Source organism: Phoca vitulina, unplaced genomic scaffold (assembly GCF_004348235.1).
Source record: "Phoca vitulina isolate PV1807 unplaced genomic scaffold, GSC_HSeal_1.0 scaffold66, whole genome shotgun sequence".
NCBI lineage: Eukaryota > Metazoa > Chordata > Mammalia > Carnivora > Phocidae > Phoca > Phoca vitulina.
In genome coordinates this window covers 5,559,088-5,575,449 of record NW_022589769.1, presented here as the reverse complement: position 1 = coordinate 5,575,449, position 16,362 = coordinate 5,559,088, and the positions used below count along the sequence as shown (strand labels likewise).

The 16,362-nt window shown below is 40.6% G+C and overlaps 1 long non-coding RNA gene across 1 annotated transcript in view; it reads right to left on the bottom strand.

The window, feature by feature from the left end:
- LOC116624353 overlaps window positions 1-16,039 on the bottom strand; it is a 153,957-nt gene extending 137,918 nt beyond the window's left edge. The window contains exon 1 of the long non-coding RNA XR_004297879.1: window positions 14,103-16,039. This is a non-coding gene — a long non-coding RNA (uncharacterized LOC116624353). The remainder of the gene's footprint in view (window positions 1-14,102) is intronic.
- Window positions 16,040-16,362: the final 323 nt, after the last annotated feature.

Here is a 16,362-nt window from a genome sequence, read left to right as displayed (position 1 = left end):
AGCAGCAAATTAATGTCTGAGGGAACAGTTAACACAATAAAACTGAAGGAAACTTATCAATTTATCACATCAATAAGAAAGAACAGGATGCAAAGGAAAAGAAACAACAAGAGCTCTCAAAAACAAAATTTTAAAACCATAATTGCCAAGCCAAAAACTAAAACTTAGAAGGTGGGTGGTCTGCACAGAAGAGTGGATACCAATAAAGACTAGAATCTTGACTGGGATACTAAGGTGAAGGATTTCATCACAACTGGTGAAAAAGGTCAAAAATAGAGTGGGGGAATCATGAATGAAAGAGGAGAAATCACAACCAACACCAAAGAAATACAAACAATTATAAGAACATATTATGAGCAACTCTATGCCAGCAAATTAGATAACCTGGAAGAAATGGATGCATTCCTAGAGATGTATCAACTACCAAAACTGAACCAGGAAGAAATAGAAAACCTGAACAGACCTATAACCACTAAGGAAATTGAAGCAGTCATCAAAAATCTCCCAAAACACAAAAGCCCAGGGCCAGATGGCTTCCCAGGGGAATTCTACCAAACATTTCAAGAAGAATTAATACCTATTCTTCTGAAACTGTTCCAAAAAATAGAAATGGAAGGAAAACTTCCAAACTCATTTTATGAGGCCAGCATTACCTTGATCCCAAAACCAGACAAAGACCCCATCAAAAAGGAGAATTACAGACCAATATCCCTGATGAACATGGATGCAAAAATTCTCACCAAAATACTAGCCAATAGGATCCAACAATACATTAAAAGGATTATTCACCACGACCAAGTGGGATTTATCCCTGGGCTGCAAGGTTGGTTCAACATCCGCAAATCAATCAACATGATACAATACATTAACAAAAGAAAGAACAAGAATCATATGATCCTCTCAATAGATGCAGAAAAAGCATTTGACAAAGTACAGCATCCTTTCTTGATCAAAACTCTTCAGAGTATAGGGATAGAGGGTACATACCTCAATATCATAAAAGCCATCTATGAAAAACCTACAGCGAATATCATTCTCAATGGGGAAAAACTGAGAGCTTTCCCCCTAAGGTCAGGAACGCGGCAGGGATGTCCACTATCACCACTGCTATTCAACATAGTATTGGAAGTCCTAGCCACAGCAATCAGACAACAAAAAGAAATAAAAGGTATCCAAATTGGCAAAGAAGAAGTCAAACTCTCACTCTTTGCAGATGATATGATACTTTATGTGGAAAACCCCAAAGACTCCACCCCAAAACTGCTAGAACTCATACAGGAATTCAGTCAAGTGGCAGGATATAAAATCAATGCACAGAAGTCAGTGGCATTCCTATACACCAACAACAAGTCAGAAGAAAGAGAAATTAAGGAGTCGATCCCATTTACAATTGCACCCAAAACCATAAGATACCTAGGAATAAATCTAACCAAAGAGGCAAAGGATCTGTACTCAGAAAACTATAAAATACTCATGAAAGAAATTGAGGAAGACACAAAGAAATGGAAAAACGTTCCATGCTCATGGATTGGAAGAACAAATATTGTGAAGATGTCAATCCTACCTAGAGCAATCTACACATTCAATGCAATCCCCATCAAAATACCATCCACTTTCTTCAAAGAAATGGAACAAATAATCCTAAAATTTGTATGGAACCAGAAAAGACCCTGCACAGCCAGAGGAATGTTGAAAAAGAAAAGCAGAGCTGGCGGCATCACAATTCCGGACTTCTAGCTCCACAAAGCTGTCATCATCAAGACAGTATGGTACTGGCACAGAAACAGGCACATAGATCAATGGAACAGAATAGAGAGCCCAGAAATGGACCCTCAACTCTATGGTCAACTAATCTTTGACAAAGCAGGAAAGAATGTCCAATGGAAAAAAGACAGTCTCTTCAACAAATGGTGTTGGGAAAATTGGACAACCACATGCAGAAGAATGAAACTGGACCATTTCCTTACACCACACACAAAAATAGACTCCAAATGGTTGAAAGACCTCAATGTGAGACAGGAGTCCATCAAAATCCTAAAGGAGAACACAGGCAGCAACCTCTTCGACCTCAGCTGCAGCAACTTCTTCCTAGAAACATCGCCAAAGGCAAGGGAAGCAAGGGCAAAAATGAACTATTGGGACTTCATCAAGATAAAAAGCTTTTGCAAAGCAAAGGAAACAGTCAACAAAACCAAAAGACAACTGACAGAATGGGAGAAGATATTTGCAAATGACATATCAGATAAAGGGCTAGTATCCAAAATCTATAAAGAACTCATCAAACTCAACACCAAAAGAACAAAGAATCCAATCAAGAAATGGGCAGAAGACATGAACAGACATTTTTCCAAAGAAGACATCCAAACGGCCAACAGACACATGAAAAAGTGTTCAATATCGCTCAGCATCAGGGAAATCCAAATCAAAACCTCAATGAGATACCACCTCACACCAGTCAGAATGGCTAAAATTAACAAGTCAGGAAATGACAGATGTTGGCGGGGATGCGGAGAAAGGGGAACCCTCCTACACTGTTGGTGGGAATGCAAGCTGGTGCAGCCACTCTGGAAAACAGTATGGAGGTTCCTCAAAAAGTTGAAAATAGAGCTACCATATGATCCAGCAATTGCACTACTGGGTATTTACCCCAAAGATACAAAAGTAGGGACCCGAAAGGCTACGTGCACCCCGATGTTTATAGCAGCAATGTCCACAGTGGCCAAACTGTGGAAAGAGCCAAGATGTCCATCAACAGATGAATGGATAAAGAAGATGTGGTATATATATACAATGGAATATTATGCAGCCATCAAAAGGAATGAGATCTTGCCATTTGCAACGACGTGGATGGAACTGGAGGGTATTATGCTGAGCGAAATAAGTCAAACAGAGAAATACATGTATCATATGACCTCACTGATATGAGGAATTCTTAATCTCAGGAAACAAACTGAGGGTTGCTGGAGTGGGGGGTGGGGTGGGAGGGATGGGGTGACTGGGTGATGGACACTGGGGAGGGTATGTGCTCTGGTAAGCGCTGTGAAGTGTGCAAGACTGTTGAATCTCAGATCTGTACCTCTGAAACAAATAATGCAATATATGTTAAGAAAGAAAAAAAGAAGAAGAAGAATGTAGCAGGAGGGGAAGAATGAAGGCGGGGAAATCGGAGTGGGAGAAGAACCATGAGAGACGATGGACTCTGAAAAACAAACTGAGGGTTCTGGAGGGGAGGGGGGTGGGAGGATGGGTTAGCCTGGTGATGGGTATTGAGGAGGGCACGTTCTGCATGGAGCACTGGGTGTTATGCACAAACAATGAATCATGGAACACTATATCTAAAACTAATGATGTAATGTAGGGGGATTAACATAACAATAAAAAAATTAAAAAAAAATAGAGTGCGGGGTATATTAAGATTTACCCAGGAGTTCCAAATCTACTTAGTAAATATTCCAGAAAGAATGAAAAGAGGAAATTATCAAATAACTAATAAAGGAAAATTTTCCTGAGCTATAGAAAAGACTGAACAGGTAATCCCCCAGGATATTGTTTATTCAACAAATTTTCATTGACCACCTGTGTGTCAGGAACTGTTGTAAATGCAGTGATAAGGAAGACAAACATCACATCTAAATATATCCTGATGAAGTTATCTGAATTCTGGGTATTAAAACAAAATGCCAAATTCTTCCTCTGTTGGCTATGATAGAATAACTGGTACTGGGCCAGTCTTTCACTGTAAACAATTACAAAACTAGACAAAATATGTAAGTTAACAGATTTTCAGACAGTGGGAAACAGACGGCACAAGACTGTAATACCTGAAAGAAGGGACACTCCTAGGTGAGTTCTCTGTCTATGGAAAATTTTCCCAGCCTGATACAAAGAACTAGAAGCCGAGAAGAGAACAACAGTTCTGCTAAGCTGAGGAGGCATCAGTCAGAGTTCTGGACCTCTGAAATGAAGCCTCTGGAGATCTGTTTAATGAATGAATCGATGACATAATGTAATTAGTGTTTGATGAAGGTATCAAAGAAAGGGAAGCTGTGTGTAGAGGGAACCCTACAAGTCCATGCAGGGGGCTCCCTGCAAGTCCACAGATGAGAGCTAGGTTGTCCATTCTCAAAGTGAGACCTCCCAAAGTTAACCACACAGAAGCCGGAAAGTGGAATTAGACACTATAGGTCACTACAGGTCAGCTGGAGGAAAAAGAATAACAGAGATGTTGCTGTGTTCTGGCCCTAGAGTGGAGGGATCTTCTTAACACATCCTTAACACACCTGACATCCAGCTGACACATAAGAGTGTCATCAACTTAGGATAAAGAAACACCCTAGAGTAAAATCTACTCTTGGCTTGTCTAAAAACCAGCCCCAGTAAGACCTGCAGGGGAGACAGGTTATAGAGGTTGAAGTCAGCTGAGTTAGAGAGGTTTGATAAACACTTTTTCATAGATTTGCCTTAGCAAAATGTCAAATCAAACCTTCACAAGTTCATGGTGATCAGCCAGTAGTTGAAGAATCAATACTCTTCAGAAAAGCAGAATCCAAAGTCTCCCTAATATTATCTATCATATCCAGTATTCAATTAAAAAAAAAAAAACACTAGCCATACAAAGAATGAGAAAAAGTGATCCACAGTTAAGAAAAATAAAGTTGTCACTATAAACCAATCCTAAACTGGTCCAAATGTGGGGCTAAGCAGACAAAGATTTTCAAGCAGCTCATACAAATATGTGCAAATCATTAAAGGAAAGACTTAAAGGAAAATACGGTCTTAATGAGTGAATAGATAGAAAATCTCAACAATTAAATGGAACCTACAAGAAGGAACCAAATGAAAAGGCTAGAAATTAAAAATATAACAATTAAAATACAATACCTGGAATTTAAAAATTCCCACATAGGGAAAAGAAAAAGTCAGTGAGTTTAAAGACAGATAATTGGAATTTATCACCTCTAAACAACAAAGGGGAAAAATATTTAAGAAAAATTAACAGAGCCTCAAGTTCCTGTGAGACAAGAGCAAATGATCTGATCCCCAGAAAAGAAGAGGGTGAGATTGGAGCAGGAAAAGTATGAATTAATGACCTAATATTGCATCTTTAGAAAAAAAAAAAGAGCAAAGTCAGTAAAAGGAAAGGAAATAATAAAGAGCAGAAATCAATGAAGTGAATAAAAGAAAAAAAAAGAGAAAATTAATAAACCCAAAAGTTCTTTAAAAATAGAAACAAAATTGATAAAGCCCTAAGTAAACTGGTCAAGGAAAATAGGAAATGATGCAAATCTAAAAATCAGGAATGAAAAGAGGTTACAAGCTCCACAGATCCCAGAAGCATTAGAAGAATAAAAGAATATTACTAAGGAAATTGGATTTGTCAAAAACTTTCCCACAAAAATATTTGAAGTCAAGGTGAATTGGTGAATTCTACCAAACATTTATGGAAGAAATCACACCAAACTTACACAAGCTCTTTTAAAAAAGAGAGAAGGAGGATGCACCTCTCAACATGTTATGTGCAGCCAGAGAAATGCTGATATTTAAACTGGACAAAGTCATTCCAAAAATGAATAAAATTACAGATTAAAATAACTCCTCAACACATATTCATATATATGACAATACATTATGATCACAAAAATTAATAACAACATGCTGAAATATTAAAGAGAAAGCGGAAACATTCATATAAAAAGAAGACTATATTGACTTACCTGAACAATAGAGCAATGTCTTAAGTTCTGGTAAAATACAACTTCAGACTTTTATTTCTATATCAGGCAAAATTGTATATGCAGTGCAATCTCAATTATGTAAAAATATGCAGAGATTTTCTGAAAAGAAATGTGTATTGAACATCTAACCAGTCACAGTATTAAGGGTTTTAAAGATATTATCACATTTGATCCCCACGGCAGCCCTGTGAGGTACGGATTATTGCCTTCTTCATAGACCGACCCTACACAGCCAGTAAAGACTGGAGCAGAACTCAGATCTATGCCTTCTATATAGGATGTTTGACTGCATGCCTTGTCATCAGATCTGAGGAATTTACACTTGATATGGAGTGACAGATATCCCTGCTGCACCAAATAACCATTGCCCCGACTCAAAGTGGACCCAATGAGACCAGCACTCTGGGCCAGACTCCGAGTGCAGCTTGGGAATTTCCTCTAGACAGAGGACAGCTGATGGAATTCTCAGCATTGGCTGCCACTTTTCTGCCTTAGGGAATTAGTGAGACCTTCCTGAAACCTGTTGATTCCCCTGGGTTTCCTCCAAAGGGATGGCTATCACCGTTAAGTGGCTTCTCCAGCTTCAAGGCAACATGAATGACTTTTTCAAGCATTCTGATCCCACAAAGAGTCGGCACGTCATGGAATTCAGGCCACTTGACATAATCGGGGACTCTCTCCTCCCTCCTCCTTTCAGGGTGATGTCTGCCCACATTATCTCTACCACGGGGCATTAACAACCACTTCCCTGCACAACACAGCTGCTAGAGGCTGGAATAATTAATTAAAACTTAAAATAAAGCCATTTACAAGCCTTTGCATTTGAAACTATAGGAGTGGGTAACCTCTTCAAGGCATTGCAACTGATTAGCAAGGGAAAGAAAACTTTTTTTTTCAAGAGGATATTAGCAGTGTAAAGTATATTTTATGAGCATATATATATAAGAAATTAAACCATAAAAGCTGACATCAAAGCAGAACAATCTTGTGTATAACAATTGGAAATTTATCCACAGCATCAAAATGGATTCATGTGGGGAAAGTGAGAGCCTGGTTACTAAATTGAAAGCATTGATAAATACAAGTGGCAATCTGAAATGATGGCCCATCTTCCCTTTCATCAGATGCCCAAACATCTCTGGAATGGGCCAATAACTGATGGGCAAAAACACATCTTTATGTTTTGATTTTATTAGGCTTCAAACGAGAAGTAAGCAAGCTAATGGCATGTGTTATAGAATCTGTCTAGCTAAATAAGTTACTTTTGCCTAAGTGACAAAGCTAAGAACTTTCTCAAGTCACTAAATTGACTTTCTCAAGGTCACACAAGCGAGGGATTCATTCCTACAAACAGCCTCATTGGAAGAGCCCAGATTCACTTTCAACATTGGTTCTTTCCATTCCAACCTACTCAAAACTGATGTTGTGACTGATGACCCCAGGACTGCCAGATTCGCAGCTGTTTCTGATTTCAGAGACAAAGATACCCATGAACTTTGACAATTCATGACAGTCCTGCAGTTTCTTAATCTTCTGGGGCTTGAGGGAGAGAATGAGAATTCACTGAGCATCTCCCCTGTGCCTGGGCCTGTGGCCTCTTTGTATAAATAATCTTGTTGAATTTTCCTATCTGCCTTGTGCAATAAGCATTCCCATTTACCAGATCAATAAAAACCCTATGAGTTAAACAACTTGCCCATAGTTGCACAGATGCTCAATGGCACACCTGAGATTTCAAAATGCCTCCATCAGGCCACGCCACTGAGATGTCTCACCAGTGGGCTGAGGTCCCTTTGTTGGCACTGGCATGAGAAGGTGCATAGTTAGAAATTGGGTCCTTAATAATACTTCTGTAATGTGGTATATATATACAATGGAATATTATGCAGCCATCAAAAGGAATGAGATCTTGCTATTTGCAATGATGTGGATGGAATTGGAGGGTGTTATGCTGAGCGAAATAAGTCAATCAGAGGAAGACATGTATCATATGACCTCACTGATATGAAGAATTCTTAATCTCAGGAAACAAATTGAGGGTTGCTGGAGTGGGGGGCGGGTGGGAGGGATGGGGTGGCTGGGTGATAGACATTGGGGAGGTTATGTGCTATGGTGAGTGCTGTGAATTGTGAAGACTGATGAATCACAGACCTGTACCCCTGAAACAAATAATACATTATATGTTAATTAAAAAAAAAAAAAAACGGAGAGAGGGGAGGGGAGAGAATATCAGTGAGCCAATAGGGAAAGTCTTCAGGCCCAACAAAGGGCAGAAGTGACTGAGGGCTTCAGAGGAAATGGAAGTCCTATGTGATGCAGGCCCAGTTGTGGTGGCAACAGTGGGATAGGAGGAGATCATAAAGAAGAAAGACAATAGGCTCCTTCTGATGCAGAAGAGAAGAGAGCTAATATTTATTGTACATCTTCCACCTGTCAGGTACTCTACCTGTACGTATATAGTCTCACTTAATCTTCACATAACTGGTAGCAGCTGCTCCATAAATGTCATGTACAAGTATGGTGATACTTTTGTTTTTCCAGGTAATCTTAGAGACCCTACCTACTAGATTGGCAAAACATCTGGGAATCCTCTCATTGAGTCTCCCCATCCATTTCACACACAGCAGAAGGAACGAGGGTTCTATGCAGTTCGACCCATGGTGGAGGGTAGAGGGAGTAAGGTAATTGTTCAGCTTCACACTCAAACAGGAAAATCCATGGCTTTAAAAAAAAATTATTTGAGAGACAGATGGGGGGAGGGGCAGAGGGAGAGAATCTCAAGCAGACTCCCTGCTGAGTACAGAGCCAGATGCAGGGATCCATCTTACAATCCATGAGATCATGACCTGAGCCAAAACCAAGAGTCAGATGCTCAACCCACTGAGCCACCCAGGCGCTCCAGGAAAATCCTTGGCTTTTAAACAATCCACAACCACCATTGTTCCTTGTTGCCTCACTGAATTGCTTTTATAAATGACTTTATGGAGGTATAGTTTACATATCATGAAATTCATCCTCTACAATTATACACTTTGATGATTTTTAGTAACTTTACCCAAGTGGTGCAACTAGCATCATAAATCAGTTTGAGAGCACTCTCATATGCATGCATAAACACGCACTCCTCCTAAGATTCCCCCATGCTCATTTGCAGGTAATCATTATTCCTACCCCCAGCTCCAGGCAACCACTAATCTACTCTTCTTTCTATCTTTTCTGAATATGTCATAGAAATAGAATTGTACAAGCTGTTGTCTCTGGGTCTGCTTTTCTTTTTCACTTCACAGAATGTCTTTGAGTCTCACCTGTGAAATAGTACGTGTCAGTAGCTTGCTCCTTTTAATCACTGAAAAGTATCCCATCGTAGGGATAGACCACATTTTTCTATCTACTTACCAGTGTCCACACAGACTTGCACACAGATGTTCATAGCAATATTATTCATTATAGCCCCAAACTGAAAACAACCCAAATGCTTTTTAAAAGTTGGTCTACACCTGTGGTTCTCAAGCTTGGCTACACATGATGATTTTGATTTAATGGGCCTGGGGTAGAGCTCACAACAAATGTTTGTTTTCGGAGCTTTCCAGATGATTCTACAGGCCAAGAGAATCACTGTGCTACAGAGTCTAACAGATAATGTTTGTCCTCTCTGTCTACACTGGCGCTACAGTTCCTGGATCCCCACTATGTTTTGTTTTGTTTTTAATCTCATTCTTTCTGAATTAAGCTTGGCCAAGGATGCCCAAATGTGAGCTCCATTACAAAGCATGTCATTCAACTGTCGGACTTGGGACATACCCCTGCTATCCACATAACCCAACAGTCCCACTCATTTCCCATCTCAGGGTCTGAGGTCAGTGGTCAGTTCACTCTTTCCCTTAAACCCCGAGAATGGATCCAAATGCTTATATACATCCCCTTTCCAAGAGAACGAGACCACATGATCTGCTTCCCAAGTGAGGCTCCAGAAACTCCTCCTCTTCTTTCTCTCTTTAGGGGATGCTACTTCCAATGAAAACTGATTTCCTCTCTAAGAAGGCTCCTGGTGATTCCAAGGTGCCAACTACCATGCTTCTAATTAGAGACATACTTTTATGACTCCAGGGTGCTCTGCCACTACCCATTTCTGTTTACTGTACATATTTCTTGGTTAATGAGACAGAGAAAAAAATCCATTCAGTGACTTCTGTGTCACAACCTCTGCAACGTGCAAGTATATCATCCTTATTTTCAGACATTGATTGCCAGCTGGGTTAATTGGCCAAGGTCATACAGCTGATAATTGCAGATCAACACTTCAACTCAAGTCTTCTTGACTCCAAAGCCTGTGTCACTTTCTAACTTTCTACTACAATTTGCTGGCTTCTCTCCACCTTGCTTCTTTGCAGAGCACGGATTTCTACATTCCCTTTAAAATGCAATTTAATTATAAATACCTTCTTGCAAAGCTCATTCTATCTCCCTCATTTTCTCCTCTCCTTCCTCACTCTCCTAAGAGAAAGTCATTAGGAAGGTACATTCTGTTTCTAAGTCTGCTTTGCCTCGAAAAGGTCTCCTTTCAAAAACCCAGTGGAGGTGCCCTGGAGAATTGCAATAGTGTACTCACACCCTCCCTGTTACGTCTGTGCATTTCTATAGCATGAGGAACACATCAGCCCAATGCTATACAGTCCTACTCCTTGGCTCAGCCTGCAGACCCTCACCATCAAGGGAAATATAAGTGGAAGGCAAACTATTTTTCATCAAATAAACAGTTGGACTTTGTTGGAGTCTGGTGAGTAAGGCAGGGCATTTCTCCATGTAAGCCCTTATCAGAGCCCAGCAAACATTTCCTCCCAATGTGGCTGGCTTTAAATTTTCTGTGGCACGTAGAGTGATGATAATTGGGTCAGCCTTTCAGGGTCTGGTTCCAATGCCCTTGCATCCAACTATAGCTAACTTGTGACAAATGTCAGCCTTGCTATTGGAGAGGGGAGCTTTCTAGAGGTCAAGTCTTATCAGGTCTACAGTGATTGCAGGGGCATGGGTTTTGGTTACTTGGACTTGGGATCAAATCCTCGATCCCCTCTTTACACGGTACATGGCTTTGGGCACATTACCTCACCTTTTCGGGTCACAGAGTCTCACCTACCTCTACGGATTTATTTCAGCAATTGCCTCCTTTATTCATTCTCTTCATCCATTCTGCCTCAAATACATTGTCCCCTGGGACTTCTGCAGTACTGTGTCCTCTGCTTAAAACATGCACAGAACATTGTAGCTGAAAGAGGCCATTTGCCTACCTTCCTTCTTTTATAGATGGGGAACTGAGGTACAGAGAAAGGAAGTGATGGGTAAAACTAGTATTATGAGTCCAGTTGGCTTCCTAATAGGTTTTCAGCACATAACTGATGAATGAGTCACAAAGCTAGTGATGGTGGTTCATCCAAGAATTTTTACTTATTCTAGCTGCATGTCGATTTGTTTTGTTTTGTTTTGTTTTAATTAAAGGATGCCCAGGATTGATTTGAAGACATTTTAACTCATTAGGACAGAAACATCACCAGGAATTGTGCCCACCATAGGAAAAGGGAAAACATTCTAACCTTGAGGATGGAAACAAGACCACTAACAGTACGGAGGGGGGCCTCTTCACTTTCTCATGTACATGGAGAACATGATGTGCTACTAAGCATCTTACAAAGCATGAGTATTAAAAAGAGAAAACTTTTCATTGAGCATAAGGACCGGCTTATTCATCTCAGCATCCCAAACATCTCTGCAACATCTAGCCCCACTCTCAGAATCTAGCACAGAATCATCTATTCAATCCCAACCGAAGTGGGAGTATTTCAGGAGAGGAACAGGGGTGGCGAGTGGGGTACTTGAAGCCCTCCCCATGCATTTACACAGCGGCTGCACCCAGATGCACCTCCAAGCCCCCAAACCCTTTAGTCTTTTATCTCTGGTGAAATCCTTTGACTAGGAATCCTTTGAGACACAGGAATATCTATCCTACCCCTTGGAACACCAGTGCCAGGTGCTAAATCAGGGAAGAGTGAGAAACAAGAAAAGCACCCCCCAGTCCATGTACCAAATCCTGAGCCAGATTCTCACAATCACCCTGCAGGAGCCCATTAGTTCAATTTTGCAGCTAAGGAAGCACAGGCAGAAATGCACGCAGCATTCACGGGGGCTCAAGGAAGATAAGCCAGGTTGGTCTGACTCACTACTATGACTTCTTTTTTTTTTTTTTTTTTTTTTAATTTTTTTTATTGTTATGTTAATCCCCATACATTACATCATTAGTTTTAGATATAGTGTTCCATGATTCATTGTTTGTGCATAACACCCAGTGCTCCATGCAGAACGTGCCCTCCTCAATACCCATCACCAGGCTAACCCATCCTCCCAACCCCCTCCCCTCTAGAACCCTCAGTTTGTTTTTCAGAGTCCATCGTCTCTCATGGTTCTTCTCCCCCTCCGATTTCCCCCCCTTCATTCTTCCCCTCCTGCTACATTCTTCTTCTTCTTTTTTTCTTTCTTAACTACTATGACTTCTAATAACCCAACCAATGGACTCCATCATTGACTTCACCGTTTCCTCCTCTTGCTATACATGTAGACTGCATTCTCCTTTTCACCGTGGTAACCCACATTGCAATGAAGTTTTTTCACACAAAAAGCTTTGACTGCATTTACAATCGCCGCCTCGGAGGTAGAATTGTTGGATTAGGAAGCATGGATATTTTTAAGGCTCTTGATGCACACCGCCAAGCTGCCTTCCAAAAGGGCTGTACAAACTCACAATGCCTCCAGCAGTGCAGGAGAGTGGCAATTTCACCACACCCCCATCACTTGGGGTATTCCTGTTTTTTTGAAAATGCTACACGTTTGCTGGCTGAAAATAGTGTCTCCATTTCAATTTACATTTCTTTGATTGCTAGCAAGGTTGAACATTTTCCCATATGTTTTTAAAGCCGTTTTGTTTCCTCTTTGTGATTTTTATTTTCTGGCTATTTGAGCTTTCGGGAGCTTAGTGATTTTCATAATGGTTTTATAAGCTCTTTGATGTTAAGAATATCGAGGCTTGAAAAAAAAAGAATATCAAGGCTTGGTCTTTGCTCAGAATATTGTCCCATTTTGCTTTCTTTTAACATTTTTTAAACCAAAGATATAAATACCGCCCTATATTATATATGTTAGATATATATTGGATATATATATGTGTGTGTGTATATATATGTATATAAGATATAGATACCGAGATACATAGAGATTCTATATCCCTCCACGTGGGAATATATATGTTAGATATAATATACTATAATAATGTATTATATATATTTTAAATATATATATAATTAAATATATCTTTTATTTTGTGATTTTATCCACTCCTAGTTTTCTCTGTTTCAGCACCTCAATAAATGTTCAATTTTATTGTTTTCTGGTACATATTTTTACTAAAAATTTAAAGACTTTTACTCTTTTTTCTTATTTTTTCAGTGTGAAATCTTACGTGATGATCAACCTGAGTCTTTGCCAAATTGCTAGCCAGCATTTGTCCCAGCAGGGTACACTGAATAATCCCTCAGCTTCCCCAGGGCTCCTTATCATATGTGAAGGTCTCATCCCTAAGAGTGACTGGTTTTCAGCCCTCTCCTCTCTGAGCCTCGCCAGGGCCTGTGCAGATGTCCCATCTTCTCTCTGTTCCAAATCCCAACTACCACCCACTCAGTTCCTCCTCTACCACCAGGGTCCCCAGAGCTATCCTTGGACTTCCAGCCCAATGGTTTTCCATCTTGAAAGTTCTTTTGCATTTGCCATGCCAGCCTACATCCCAGGAGGCTTGGTTCCCGAGCAATTCCAACTGGAAAACAGCAAGAGCCAGCAGTGCCCGTGGGAAGGTTGCTTGAGTGTCTGAACCTGCCAACACTGGCCAAGTCAAAGCTCTCTCTCTCTCAAGGTGAGAACAGCCTCTGTGGGATTCCAGAGATGCACTGCAGGCTCTGAGAACCACAGAACCCTCATTTTAGTCTGAGATTGGGGAAAGAACTCACCCCCATAAAAGAGAATGAAAATCTTATCTTCCCAAAGAGGGAAATTAATCAATAAAGTCTGGGGGAAATTCATGGAGAAAGAGCCACAGGTGCCTATTTAGAAATATAGCACTAACTTCATGCCATTAAAAATCCTTGCCTTTGGGAAGGCATCCAAGAGAGAAAATGAGGAGACATGGGGAAAGAGGACCTCTACTTTTTCATATAAAGCAGATTGATATTTTTAACTCTGTGCATGCAGTTGCTTTGATATAAAAATAACATATCTGAAAAAGCATCCTCTGAACATGACAATGCAAAAGAAAACAAACTATTCACCTACTTCTTATCTGGTGTCTGGTGAGCAGAACTGAATCTTTCTTCCATCTTTACAGAAATGCTCACCATCCAAGCCTGCAGATAGAGATGAATTAGATTTTAGAAGATTGATTGCTGTGTGAACTGATGGCCAAAACACTCTGGATGTTGGTAATGATTCTTTTAAAAACAAAATCCCCTAAAGCTGCTTGCTTTTCTTTGATTTTATTTTGCCTTTTTCCCTAGAAAGGAATAGTTCCTGTCTCCCATACTAAACTCTCCGCTCTTAGAGAGAAGGGACCAGTGTCTCATTGGTTTCCATATCTTAGCATGTATCACATGGTTTGATGCTATGTATATGTTCTATGAATACTGAATGAATGGATAGGCTAGGCTGGGCTAGGCTAGGCTAGGCTAGGATTACCCTTGGGTCTAAGGAAGTCAGTATGTCCACTCACTTTCCTCCATGTGGAAATACATCAAAACCTTCTATGATAGAGATACATCTTACCTTTGCTTAGGGTCTGGGATTCTGGCCATCAGTGTTTTTAATTAGGTAACAATTATAAAGGACATAGCACAGGTTTGGCCTATTTCCAGATCCCATGTCCAGATCGTTTCTTTCCCCATATTTCTCCTTAATAATAATCTCTCACATTTGTTTCTTATTTTGGACTTTTCAGAGTGCTTTCACATGCCTGTTGCATGCATTTCTCATGACTATATCATGAGGGTAATGTTACCTTTCTCAGTTGGAAGATAGGAAATTGAGGCCTGGAGATATTAAGTGGCTTGTCCAAAGTCCCCTAGCTAATAGCCCTTGGAACCAGAACTCAAACTTAGTTCCTCTGTCTCCAGGACCAGCCAATTTCTGAATCCAACACAGCTGCCACGCTCCCTCTTTCATGGGATAGGAGCCATGAGTTGCCATGTTTCTAACTGGAGGAAGAGACCTGGGGACTCTGGGTGGCTCTGAAATTGAACACCAGGATTTGCTTGCAAGTTGCCCAGAGCCTCTGGGACTAAAGCCAGAAAGGTCAGCACCAAAAGTGAGTTTCTTTTTGCTTAACTTTTATTCTGACTCCTAAACCAGGGCTCACTATCAACTCAAACCTAAGACATTAAAAGGAGGATCTTCGGAAACACAACTCAGGGCTACAAACAAGAGAGACACTCTGTAAAATACAATAAAGTATCAGAGAAATATGAGCATGGAATTAGTCTTTGCAGTACAAAGAATTTTCCTCTCTTCCCTCCACCCCCACTTAATGTGGAAGTAGACATTGGTGATGACAAATGACAGCTCACAAGAGAACATATAGTGAGGGATAAAGGCACTAAGCTCTGAACTGTGTAAGTAGTTATATCCATGTTTATAAAATTTTGTGGATCAAATTCCACTTTAAGACATGGAGGAAAGATACGAATCTTCTCCTTGAAAAATGAAGAGGTACATGCATAAGATTCTTTTTTCTCTATTTTATGTATTTGGTTGCTTCACGAGATTCTTAAATACTTTTTATTACTTTGACTTACTGAGAGATTCACAAGAAGTTTTTTAAATAATCAGACAAATCCCAAGTACGCTTCATCCAGCTTTGCCCAGTGCAGCATCTTACAGAACCACAGTACCTCATCAAAGCCACGAAACTGATATTGATTGGCAAAATCTCGTACAAGATTTCATATTCACTTTCAGGGCAATTATGGATCCTAAAGGCTATCCACAAACTGCGTGACCACAGGCTCACCAAGCTAAAAGCCCTTGCCTTAGTTTACAACAGCTCCCCTCATCAGGGGAAACAGCCGAGAGAGATGCTCATGAGAGAGTTAGTGTGTTTGGATTGAGGTGGGGAGTGCAGAGCGAAGGCCCTGGAAATGGGGGTTTAAGATTTGAGACAAATTTTGAATCCAAGGAAAGGTTTGCCATGTTGTAAGGCAACTTAAGGTGAGCAAACAGTCTTTTTGGTACTTAGATAGGGATGAGAAATAAAGAAGAGACCCCTCCCCACCATGGCTATTCCTGGGGGGTGGAAGGTTGGGGGGATGGGCTGGCGGGAGTGAAGGGCCTGGCTGTACTTAGGGAGAAGGAACTGAGGAGAGAGACAGTTAATGTCCCCTTCTGTAACAAGGCTGAATGAGCAAGAACTGGCTTTACATTTCTCCATCGGGTGATCTTAGTGAATGGAGTGCATTCCATGGTCGGGGTGACTGCCATGCTTCATGCTGGGTGGTCCATTCCATGGGGCAAACAGCTGGCATCCCTCCCTCCCATCCTTCCTCTC